Source organism: Lissotriton vulgaris, chromosome 3_1 (genome assembly GCF_964263255.1).
Source record: "Lissotriton vulgaris chromosome 3_1, aLisVul1.2, whole genome shotgun sequence".
NCBI lineage: Eukaryota > Metazoa > Chordata > Amphibia > Caudata > Salamandridae > Lissotriton > Lissotriton vulgaris.
The window spans coordinates 244,516,948-244,530,553 of record NC_141689.1 but is presented as its reverse complement, the minus strand read 5'-3'; positions in this window follow the sequence as shown (position 1 = coordinate 244,530,553).

Sequence of the window (13,606 nt, the reverse complement as noted above, 5' to 3'; positions counted from 1 at the left end):
CTGAATCCTATGGTTTTTTCTGTGAATTTCTAAGGTTTTTTAAATGCTAATTTCCAACTATAACGTCTTTGAAACCTATGGGTTTTTTCTGTGAATTTCAAAGCCTTTTTAAATGCTACTTTCTAACTATAACGTCTCTGAAACCTATGTTTTTTTTAGTGAATTTCAAAGCTTTTTTAAATGCTAATTTTTAAGTGTAAATGTAGTTATACCTATTTGTTTGTACTGAAATTCTACAGTTTTTAACTGTTTATGTATAAATATTTTATTCATTAAATGCCATTATGTATTTTTCTGAAAATTGCACCCAAAAAATTGGGAAAAATTCAAACTAAAACATTGATATATTTTTTTATTTTAATATATTTATATTATTTTCTTTAAAAAAATAATTTTCAACATTTTTTTCGGAGTCGCGCACCCAAAGCGTACACATCACAAGGGGTGCGCGTATTCTAGCCTCCATTTTAGAAAAGTCATGAAGGATCCGCATACGGTGTGCGATGGCTGCATGTTTTTCAAAAAAATACAAGTTCTAAAATTATATGTATGTCAATATTCATATTAGGGCAAGAGATTATCTAAGATATTCATAAAAATAATATATTTGTACTTATAATAAACTATTATTTTTAAATATATTTTCGTGTGTCGGGTGCGTGCATCGTGAGCGAAATTCTTCACTTTCTATCTGGAGAGAAGAAAGTAAATGCGATGAAGGTGACGTGCTAAATTTGTGACCGAGTCCTGTCAAGAGGCAGTGGAAAGAAATACTCTTGTGGCACTGCTTCTATGTACAAGAATCCCCGGACCACACATCCTCTCAATCTTGCTTGGGGGGAAATGAGGCGAGCTGCTTTGAACCCCTCACATGCTGTGGCAAGTACGTCTGGAGCGTCCTCAGGAACACCTGCAATGGACATTAGTCCAGAATTTGCCTTTCTCGAGCAACACTGCGTGAAGTGTAAGAAACTTATATGCTTCGGTGACCAGTCGGTGGATGCAGTTTGTGCTGCACAACGCAACCATCGTTGTTAATTTTTTTTGTTTGTTTTTGGAATGATAAGTAATTCCAAAGGTTTCCTGTTTTATTTGTCTTTTTTTTCCCTTTTTGAAAAAACACTAAAAAAATACAAAATTGTTCCCAAAAGAAATGAAAGAAAAAAGAAGAATAACATAGTTCTTTTCAGAACTACCTTATCTGGTTAAAGAAAGAACTATAATTGCAAGGTAATGTGTGAAAGTTTGGTTGAATATATGTATACAGCATGATTGACTGAAAGAATGCATTAGTAGTGTATGGTGAATTTATAGGTGAAGATTTATGAGGAAGTACTGCAGCGTGACACTGCAAGCTCATTAGCTGCACTGCACCATGGCACTTCCGAAGCACAGGGATGTGACATATGTCCATGAATATGTTGCAACTCTGTTCTTCCCTCTGCACTGCTGCACAAACTGCAGCCATGCGGTGACACAGGCACCCCTGCACCATGGTGCAAGGATGTCTGTGTCGTGCGGAGATTGTTTTGTGCAGGAAGGGACACCTTCCTGCACAAAAACAATCAGTAAAGCAATTTTCCTCTTTCAATGTATGCTATGGAATGCAGCATGCATTGAATGAGGAAAAAATTAGGAGAAATTAAAACAATTCTCCTTGTTGCGCCTTGCTACACCAACTCTAGGATGGCGCAGAATTCACACACATCTCCAGATTTACGATTTCTCATAAATCTGGAGATGTGTCTTGTTCTATGGGTGTTGCGTGGGAACACCCCCAGCAACACCTATGGAATGCCCCTTCAACGCAAAGTTCTGTGTATGAAGGGGTTGTATTTACAAGGAGAGGAAAAACCACGCATGGTGGCTTTTCCTCTCCTTGTAAATATGAAGGAGTGCCTGGCGCAATCACTATGTTACAAAAAGTGATGTACTGGTGGCGCAGGGTGCTTGTAAATCTGCCCTATAAGTGCTTAGGTATTGGCAGACTGTTACAATAAGAACATAGTTCTGGATGGGTGATTGAAGAATTGCATGAGACTGACAGGAGGTATCCTAAGCTGCATGGGTACTACTTCAGTATTTAATGGAGGGGACCAATAGTATGTATCTGCTTAGAGATTTGTAGGGATTATGCACAGAATATTTTATGTGTACTTGTGTTGGTGCCTAGGTCATTTTATGAGAATACCACTTATAACTGGAATGATGACAGTGCTGCAAACAGAGTGAACACTTAATCTATAAGTACTTACGTATTGGTGGAGTGATAGGATAAGTGGATAGTGGTAGATAAGTGATTAAAGAAGTGCATGGGACCGACTGTACGATTCCTACACTGCATAAGTACTAACTGGGTATTTAGAAGAGTATATCAATAGTATGTAGCTAGTTAGAGGTCTGCTTGGATAGTGCACAAAATATTATAGCTATACTTGTGTTAGTAGCTAGGCCATTCCATAAGTTCGTGACTAGTACCTAGAATAATTACAGTATTACAAACAGAGTGTATAGTGAATTTATAAGTGCTTAGGTATTAGTGGAGTAATAGGATAAGTAGATAGTGATGGTTGGGGGATTGGAGAAATGCATGGGACAGACTGGATGATTCCTACACTGCATAGGTACTAACTCAGTATTTAGAAGAGCGTATCAATAGTTTGTAGCTGGTTAGAGGTGTGCATGCATAGTGTACAAAATATTGTACCTGCACTTGTGTTAGTGACTATGCCATTCCTTAAGTATACAACTAATAACTGGAGTATTTTCAGCGTTGCAAAGAAAGTGCGTGCTGAATTTATAAGTGCTTAGGTTTTGGTGGAGTGATAGGAAACGTAGATAGTGCTGTATGGGTGAATGGAGAAGTGCATGGGACAGACAGAATGATTCCTGAACTGCATAGGTGCTAACTGGGTATTTAGAAGAGCTTATCAATAGTATGTAGCTGGTTAGAGGTCTGCATGCATAGTGTACAAAATATTGAACATGCTCTTGTGTTAGTGGCCTGCCATTCCTTAAGTACATGACTAATAACTGGAGTAATTTCAGTGCTGCAAATAGAGTGCATGCTAAATTTATTAGTGCTTAGGTATTGGCAGAGTGATAGGATACGGAGATAGTGCTGGATGGTTGAATGGAGAAGTGCATGGGACAGACAGAAGCATTCCTAGACTGCATAGGTACTAACTGAGTATTTAAGACTGTATCAATGCTATGTAGCTGATTAGAGGTATGCATGCATAGTGCACAGAATATTGTTACTGTACTAGTTTTACTGGCTAGGCCATTCCTTAGGTACATAACTAGTAACTACAATAATTTCAGTGCTGCAAAGAGAGTACATGTTGAATTTATAAGTGCTTAGGTATTGCGGAGTGATAGGATATGTAGATAGTGCTGGATGGGTGATTGGAGAAGTGCATGGGACAGACAGGAGGATTCCTAGGTTGCCTGGATAGTACTTTGCTAAGTAGCTGGGTAGAGGTTTATATATATAGTGCACAGCTGAATGTAGTTGTGCATTGATAGTGTTTGGATTACTTAATCTTAGGTATCGGTGGAGTAATAGGATAAGTAGCTACTGCTGGATGGGTGATTGGAGAAATGCATGGGACAGACAGGAGGATTCCTACACTGCATAGGTACTAAATGGATATTTAGAAGAGCGTATCAATAGTATGTAGATTGTTAAAGGTCTGCATGCATTGTATACAAAATATTGTACCTGTACTTGTATTAGTGGCTAGGCCATTCTTTGAGTACATGACTAATAACTGGAGTAATTCTAGTGCTGCAAAGAGAGTGCATGCTCAATTTGTAAGTGCTTAGGTATTGGTGAAGTGATAGGATACGTAGATGGTGCTGGATAGATGAATGGAGAACTGCATGGGACAGATAGAAGGATTCCTAGACTGTATAGGTGCTAACTGAGTATTTAAAAGACTGTATCAATGCAATGTAGCTGATTAGAGGTCTGCATGCATAGTGCACAGAATATTGTAGCTGTACTAGTTTTTCTGGCTAGGCCATTCCTTAGGAACATGACTAGTAACTAGAATAATTTCAGTGCTACAAAGAGAGTACATGTTAAATTTATAAGTGTTTAGGTATTGGCGGAGTGATAGGATAAGTAGATAGTGCTGGATGGGTGATTGGAGAAATACATGGCACAGACAGAAGGATTCCAACACTGCACATGTATTAACTGGGTATTTAGAAGAGCTTATTAATAGTATGTAGCTTGTTAGGGATCTGCATGCATAGTTTACAAAGCATTGTACTTGTACTTGGGTTAGTGTCTAGGCCATTCCTTAAGTATATGACTAATAACTAACGTAATTTCAGTGCTGCAAAGAGAGAGCATGCTAAATTTATAAGTGCTTAGGTATTGGTAGAGTGATAGGATACGTACCTAGTGCTGGATGGGAGAATGGACAAGTGCTTGGGACAGACAGAAGGATTCCTGGACTGCATAGGTACTAACTGAGTATTTAAAAGACTGTATCAATGCTATACAGCTGATTAGAGGTCTGCATGCATAGTGCACAGAATATTGTAGCGGTACTAGTATTGCTGTGTCTATGGTTTCGAGAATGGTAGTCTGTATTTTAGGGTGTAAGGAGGTGCATCAGATGATCATGTGGATGATGGCCTCAGTGATGTCATTTGAGATGTCATCAGTGATATCATCAGTGAAGTCACTGACCATGTCATGAGTGATGTAATATGTGATGTCATCAGCAGTGCATTGCGGGGGCGCAAGTTATAGTTAGCACAACTAACTATAACGGCCAAATTTCTCTTGTTATGTACGAGTGAAATGTCCATCTAACTATGACGTCCATGAAACCTGTGTTTTTTCAGTGAATTTCCGAGGTTTTTTAAATTTTAAGTTCGAACTATAATGTCCCTGAAAATTGTATATTATCAGTGAATTTTATATATATGTATTTAATCTCCTCTCACTCTTACAAGGAAGGAATCAGCACTCAGGTTGTAGTGGGGAAGTATTCAATCTGCAAAGGACGTGATCCACGCATTTCGGCTCATCCGAACCTTGATAACGATACAAGACGTCATTGTAGCATCCTTATTTAAATGTACAAATACCTCCAGTTGCCAACATTAACAAAGGACTACATATTACTTTAATCCAAAAAGCTGGCGGCCATATTGGCCTGGTCACGATGTAAAAATTCAGGAATTGATACAATAAAGAAAAAAAAGCAAGTGTTAATATGCACACAGTGTCATTTCAGCATATCTTTTTTCTGCAAATTTCTAGTTTTTTTTTAACGTTAAGTAAGATGCATATCACAATGGATGGTTGGGGGTTGGAAGCAGGGCCTGGCATTGTGCTGTCCCCACCCATGCTTGCTGCTCCTGCCTTCCCTCCTCCTAGCCATCCATTGTCCAAGTCCATGTCCCTGTTCCCTTATTACAGCCCTGTGTGGCCGTTGTTCTGCCACTGGCCTTCCGGCCTTGTCTGAACAGTTTCCTGCCCCACCCACCTCCTCCTTATCCTCTGTTGTCTGAATCCATGGACTAGCCTCCTCTCTCCTGCCATGCATGGTCTGATGTGCTGCCACTGCCCTCCATTTAGCATGATGTACCAGTCCACTCCTCCTGCCCTCCCTTGCCCAATTCTATGCCCCATCATTGACTTCCTGCTTAGACTCTGTGCTTAGCTTGCGGCCCCTATTCTTCTCCGCCTTGCCTTCCGATGTCTGTGTGCATGCCCCTGCCCCTGCCCCATCCTTTTTGCCCACCATGTTCCATGGACCTGCCACTCCTATCTACTCTGAGTGTTCTGTTGAGCTGCCACTCCCCTCCCACCTGCCCTGCATTGTCAGATGACTGTAACCTGTCCCTGCCACCTCCACCCTGCCTGTCCACATTCCTGTCCTCCATGGTCCATTTTACTGCCACACCCTTCTGCCCTCCCTGGTCTGTTGTGCTGCAACTGCTCCTCCTGCCTGCCCCGCATTGTCTGTTGTGAGGCCCCTTCCCCTGAACTCTCTTGTCTGTGCCCAGGTCCTGGCCCTCTCTTCTATCCTGCATGGTCCTTTGTGCATGCCCCTGCATCCTCCTGTTTGCCTATCATAGCCATTGTGCTGCCACTAACCATTCAGCTTGCCATACATGGTCTTCTGTGCTGCCATGGCCCCTCCCACCTTCACTGTGTGGTCAGCTAGCTGCCCCTGACCCCCTCCAACCTTCCCTCCATGGTCTGTGTGTATGCCATTATAGTCTCACTGTTGCTCTCCATGGTGTGTCTTGCTTCTAGTGCCCATCCTGCCTGATCTCCATGGTCATCTTGCTGCTCCTTCCCTGCCCCCTTGCCCCCAGCCCTCTGTTTCCATGTACAGACCCCTATTCCCTCCCTCCTGGCTTGTCTGTTCCATTGTAACGCCCCTGGTCCGTCCCTCCTGCCCTTTATGGTCTGTTATGCTGCAGCTTTCTCTCCTGTCTGTCCATTAAGGACAGCTAGCTCCAATTGCCTCTTTCCCCTCTGTTCTCTCTTGTTCATGTCCATGGTCCTGTTCCCTCCCTATTGTTTTCTATGGATTGTTGTGCTGCACTCCAGTCCCGCATGCCCTGTGTTGTGTATTGTGCTGCTGCAAACCCTGATGCCTGCCCTGTAGGGTCAGTTTGGTGCACCTCTCCATGTCCCTCCTGTCCTCTGTTATCCGAGTCCATGTCCCTACTCCAATTCTTCCTGCCTTCAATGATCCAATGTACCATACTTGCTAAGATTTTGAACTTGGTAAGAGGGAGATTTTCCCATTTGACTTACTTTGAAAAAGAGGAGATTGTGGACATGAGCCAGATCAAATAAAGCCCATTTGGGCTTAAAAACATTGGACGTTTCCTGGCTGAATCGGGTCTGTTGGCATGTATGGTTGTACTACCACTGCCTCTTCCTTCTGCCCACAATGGTCTATTATATTGCCACAGCCTCTCTTGCCAGTCCTGTATTGTTGGTTTATTGCCCCTGCCCCCCTTTCCACTGCCCTCCATATTCTGTTGTGCTGCCACTGCCCTTCCTGCCTGCCCAGTGTGGTCAAATTGTTCCCTCTGCACCCTCCTACCTGCCTTCAATTTTCAGAGTTCGTGCCCCTGGCCTCTGCCTCTAAACAGTATCCTAATGAACAACTAGATTGCTAACATTCTATATTTATTACAAAAGTGTGGAACGCCTGACGTCATCTTGAAGATTTCAAAACTGTAATACCTAGAGCATTTCCTTTAGAAATTATTTGCATCAAAATTATGGGTAGTGCTCTAAAAAACTAAAATGAGGACATATTTTCTGAGTTTTCAAATAGCGAGAAATAACTTTTCAATTATTTGTTATCTTTTTTTTTTATCCAGTTGACCCCTTGATTAAATGTTGCACTTAGGGGTTAGGATGTGGTGTTACTTCCAGAGCTAGAGACTTTGCATCTGGGAAACCAGGTTGGAGTTTGTGCTTCAGAATCACTTAGGGCCCGATGTAGGTAGGGCTTTACCGATCGGTATCGGCCGAAAATACCGATTTTTGGCCCTTACCGATCGGTAAACAGCCATCGAGATGTAGGGAACCAAAAACAGAACGAATCGGATAGAAAACCGATTCGGAATGTGTACCGAATGTGAAAGAATCCGATACGTACATACCGAAAATCGGATATGTAACGAATCGGAAAAACACCGATTCGGTTACAAAGACCGAATCGGTCCATGTACCGAATCGTTAGTGACACCGAATCGGAAAATCACCGAATCGGTCCCACTACCGATTCGTTACTGACACCGAATCGGAAAATCACCGATTCGGTCCCACTACCGATTCGTTACTGACACCGAATCGGAAAATCACCGAATCGGTCCTACTACCGATTCGTTAGTGACACCGAATCGGAAAATCACCGATTCGGTCCATGTACCGAATCGGAAAAAATACCGATTCGGACATGATCCGAATCGGATAACATGCCGATTCGTATGAATCTCCGATCGGGAAATTCCCCGATTCCGAGATGTAGGGAGGCACAGAAACACCGAAATCGGCTCAAAATCGGTAGAATTCACTCGGTATTTACCATGGATTGCAATCAGGTGGTAACCAACTCCAACCCATATAAACAGTCCCAAAATGCATTGCAACTTGCAGGATGGCAGCTTTCTATGTCATTGCGAGGCGGCTACGGCTACAGCAGGAAGGACAGAGGGAATGGCTAAGAAATGAACAGGTCTACAGACAGAGGATAACCCTGTTCATGCTCACTGAGGCTGAGATCCTACAGAGATACAGGCTGGACTCTGACACCATACTTGAGCTCATCAGGGACCTTAAGCCATACTTGGACCACCACACCCCAAGGGCACACGCAATCCCTGCGCACGTCCAGGTGCTATGCAGCCTACACCTGGTAGCGTCTGGCAGCTATCAAAGTGGAGCAGCAGCAGCAGGAGGGGTGAGCCAGAGCAGCCTGTCAAGGTTCTTCCACATATTCCTTGACGCCATGATAGACAGGATGGACCAATACATCTCATTCCCTGCAACCCACGCAGAACTGCTACAAACCAAAGCGGACTTCTACCAGATGGCACACTTTCCCCAAGTCATCGGTTGCATAGATGGCACGCATATTCCGATTTGCCCACCAGCGGACACCGAATACATATACCGCAATCGGAAATCGACACACACCATCAACGTGCAGGTGATCTGCAATGCCAAGTGCACCATCACAGACCTGGTAGCAAAATTTCCAGGGAGTACCCATGACTCCTATATATTCCAACAGAGCGGCATATATGCACGGCTGATGGCTGGCGATTTTGGAGAAGGATACCTCCTAGGTGAGCCACATCATCAGACCCCCATAACACATAGTAGGTAGGTGTAATACATGTATGCATGTGTCTAATGTGACCCCTTTCTCTTCCAGGCGACAGTGCATATGCCCTCCGCTCATTCATACTCACCCCCTACCTCAACCCCTCCACACCCAGCCAAAGGAGGTACAACCGGGCCCACATACGCACCAGGAATGTTGTTGAATGGACCTTTGGCATCTGGAAAAGTAGATTCAGATGCCTGCACAAGAGTGGAGGTGCAAGGCAGTATACCCCCATCACCTGCTGCAAGATCATAGCTGTATGTGCAATGTTACACAACCTTGCGGTCAAGAAGGGCACTGAGGTGGAGTTGTCTGACTACGAGGACTATGACGACGACGACACTGACACAGCCAGCTGGGGTGTGTACGCCATGTGATGGCAGATACAGACGTGAGGAGATCACTGAGAACTATTTCTGACTGAGTACAGATGCAAAGACAGCTAAATGTTGCTTGGAAAATAAAATTTTTAATAGTGATGCACCACAGTTACATCACTGAAGTGCATCAAAAAATGGAGTCTGTCAAAACAAATAAAGTCCAGGGTTCTGGTTTGATCATCCCCCCTTGCCAGCCTATTTTTTGGCCCGCTTTCCAGACCCACTGGGGTGTCCCTCGGCCCCCTCCGAATGGCCTGCAGCATCAGCGGATCGCCTGGTGCTCCTCCTTGGCTCTGATGCAGCGCTGGCCGGGCTGCTGCGGCTGCTGCTGTCTCCAGCATCACCCAGGTCCAGGGCAGGATTGGAGGCGGCGTTTGATATTAACATGGCCTCCATGGCCGTGGTGATCCTGGCCATCCCCCTGGTCAGCTCAGCCGTATGCTGACTCAGCACCGACTCCTGATTTGAGCTTCGATGGCACAGCTGTGCGGTCGCCGCTGCAAGGCGGGCCATGGCCCGGTTGAGCACCCGGGCATCCCTCCTGCGCGCAACCTCATGCTCCTCCTGCCTGGCAGAGGAGTGGGTGATGGCAGTGGTCAGCCTGCCCAACCCTGCTGCCACCTCCTTGTTGCTGTCCACAACAGCCTGGAACCCCTTCACCAACTCCCCCATCTGCAGGTTGTGCTGCAGGAGCTGGCGTTGGCAGGCCATGGTGGATCTGGCCTGTTGGCGCTGGATTTTGACCATCTGGCCCTCCAGGCCCAGGAACACACTGCCCTCCCGTGCTGGTGCAGCAGTGGTGGTGGTGGTGGTGGTGGTGGTGGCACGGCGTCTGGCACTGCTGCCTCCGGCCTGCTGAGTGGGCTGGGGTGCCACTGGTGGTGGTGTGGTGCTGGCCGGTCCCGGAGCCCCTGCTCCCAGGACAGGTAGGACGGGTGGCAAGGCCACGGTTGTGGCAGGAGCTGTTGTCGGCGGAATGGTCTGCCTTGTTGGGGAGTTGTATGGTGAAAATTGCATGGGGGGTGAGCTGGGCAGTACTGGGGAGTGCACTGCCTGGAAATCAATCACCAGGACTCCCTCCATTCCAAGCCCTGGGGTGTCTCCTTCCTCATCCTCATCCTCCTCCTCCTGGCCAGGCTGGCTGGTGCTCGGCCCTGCCACTGCAGTATGTGATGTCGAAGCTCCCTCTGCTGCCACAGTGGTGCCGCCTGATGGTGCCCCTAGGTACAAAGAAGCATTTGTAAACTGAGTGCCGATGTATTACAGTCAGTACAATTATGGCATTCCACATGTCCTTGCATCTCCTTACACCGTGTCACACTGTTTCCTGTCTTGTGATTCTGCACTGACATATTTGGCTAACTTCTGCTGACTACATGTACCATGATGCTTGTCTCTTGTATGTTGGTGACAGTACAGTGCTGGTGTTTGCCTATGCATTGTGTCTAATGGGGAGGTGTCTGGTAGGGTGTGTCATGATGCGCATGCTTCTTACCTGTAGCTGTGGCCATCGCAGTGCTGTCCAGGGTCCCGATCCCTACGATGCTCTCCCTCTCGATGGTGCTGGAGACAATTTCCTCCAGCTCGGTGAGGGGTGGCGCCGGGTTCTTGCCTCCTCCGGTGAGATCAGCCTGCCTTTGGAGGTCGGCCAGCTTCCTCTTCGTGAGGCTGCGGAGGTCATAGAACCTTTTCTTAAGTTCCTCAATGGACCTGGGGGTGACTCCAGCAGCATTGACCTTCTGGGCGATGTCTGCCCACAATCTCCTCTTGGTGCTGTCTGGCACGTTGAGGGACAGCTTGCCAAAGAGCTGGCGGTGCACCCTCACCACCTCCTCAACCAGCACCTGTAGTTCTGTGGTGGTGAATTTGGGCTTCCTCTTTTGGGAGGACTTCTGGCTTCCTGCCTGATCTGCCATATTCTCCTGCTCCTGCTCAGTCTGCAACCTCCTTCTCCCACTGCTGCTAACTGTGTGTTGGGCTCAGGCAGGCTTTCCAGATACTTCTAGAAACTTCTTAATTGGCTGCACCTGCCAGGGTTGCCACTCCCTGTTTGGGTGGGGGAGGGGGAGCCACCTCATTGGCTGAATCGCCTATTGCCGAGTCGGCTTTTACCGAATCGGTAAAATCCGATTCGGTAAAATCCGATTCGGTATTATCCGATTCGGTAAAATCCGAATCGGTTCATGCAATGCATTCCTATGGGCTTTTTCGCCATGGGTCTATGATTGCCGAATCGGTTTTTACCGAATCGGCTTTTACCGAATCGGTATTCGCCGAATCGGAAATATCCGATTCGGTGGTAGCCGAATCGGTGTTTTCCGATTCGTTGTTGGCCGATTCGGTAATTTCCGATTCGGACCGAGCTGAATCGGAACGTACCGAATCTCATTACCGATGCCGACCGAATCGGTTTTCATTCGGTATTTTTTTCCTACATCTCGTTTTCCGATTTCAGAATACCGAATCGGCCCGCCTCGGTATTTTGAAATCGGAAAATCCCGTTTACCTACATCGGGCCCTTAATCTCCCCATGTCTACAACCAAAAGGAATTTGTTCTTGTGTGATGTAACCAATGATCATGTAAAGCACTCCAATACCTGAAAAGTCTGCACTATATAAAACTGCAAAAACACATAAAATAAGAAGTTTTTTGCACACTTCTGTCATTGGGCTACATGTGGGCTACATCTGGGTGATAGGTGTGCTACACTTGGGCTCTTTTGTCTCTGGTGGCCATCTTGGGAGATTTATTTGTTATGAAGTTTCCTAATTTCCTCATTTACTGCAGTCTCCTCAGTAGAAAAATACTTTCAGTTTTTTACTTTGATTCCATCAAGAAGGTATTCAGATATGTCACACATTTTCCATAAATTCTAAATGTTAGCACTCTAGTTGCTCATTATATCACTGTAGGAAGTCTGCTGCTGGTATTAAAAGTGCATGTTTCAGTCTGCATGCCAGAATTTTTTGATGAAATAGAAGAAGATTTTAGAAGTCACTCAAAATGTGCCCTAATTGTTTCTTTCTTCAGCTCTAATCATAATTTCTATGGCAAAATGAACCCCCTCATTGTGTTCCTTTTCAAATTGAATATTTTAAGTGTTACCAGTTTATTCCAATCAAGATGACTTAAGGTGTGCCATACCTTTGTCATGAGTAAGACAGTAAGCACTCTAGTTGTTCTTAAATACACTCTGGGACATTCTGTCATTGAGCTATACGTGGGCTACATCTGGATGATATTTGTGCTACATTTGGGCTTTTTTGTCTCTGGTGGCCATCTTGGGAGACTTATTTGTTATGAAGTTTCCTAATTTCCTCATTTACTACAGTCTCCTCAGTAGGAAATACTTTCAGTTTTTTACTTTGATTCCATCAAGAAGGAATTCAATGTTTCACACATTTGCCATAAATTCAGAATGTTAGCACTCTAGTTGCTTATTAGATCACTGTAGTAAAGCTACTGCTCACCAGGGAAGTCTGCTGCTGGTATTGAAAGTGCATGTTTCAGTCTGCCTGTCAGAATTTCTTTATGAAATAGAAGAGGATTTGAGAACTCACTCAAAAGGTGCCCTAATTTTTCTTTCTGCAGCACTAATCATACTTTCTATGGCAAAATCAACCCTCTCATTTCATTTCGTTCCTTTTTAAATTACATGTTTTAAGAGTTACCACTTTATTCCAATCAAGATGGCTTCAGGTGTGCAATACGTTTGTCATAAGTAGGACTGTTAGCGCTCTAGTTGTTCTTTAGAACACTCTGGGAAGCTCCAGTAGAACACAAAGGAATCAATTGACAGTCTCTGCCCTTGTTCGATGTACATGTTTTACTGAGAATGTCAGACTGCATTCTCACATGACTGAAAAAGATAATGTGAATTTACAAAAAAAGGCTCTCAGTTTAGCTTATAGATCACCTTCCAAACCTCTATGGGAAAAGCATGAGAAAATAGTTTTCTCTCAAACATGATTCATGATATCCCAGCAGAAGGCTTTTTCACATGGTAAAATCACCTTAGTACACACCACAATTCCTAAAATGAGTATGGTACCATCAACATATGATTTATAATGTAACTAAAGTCTTAAAACCTTCTATTAACTGCAATGCTTTGTAATGAGGTGCTATCATGTACATTGGTCCCAAGATGGCTGCCAACACTTCTTGGATGAAGTGCTGACAGCCAATCAGATCTCACGATGAGATATATGGTTAGGCTCGCCCAGATATATATATTTATTTTTCCATTAATATTTAAAAAACTACTAAATGGATTTACACCATTTAACAAAAAGGGCTCTTTCTGAACCAAGGGCTACCTTTTTGCCAAATTTGG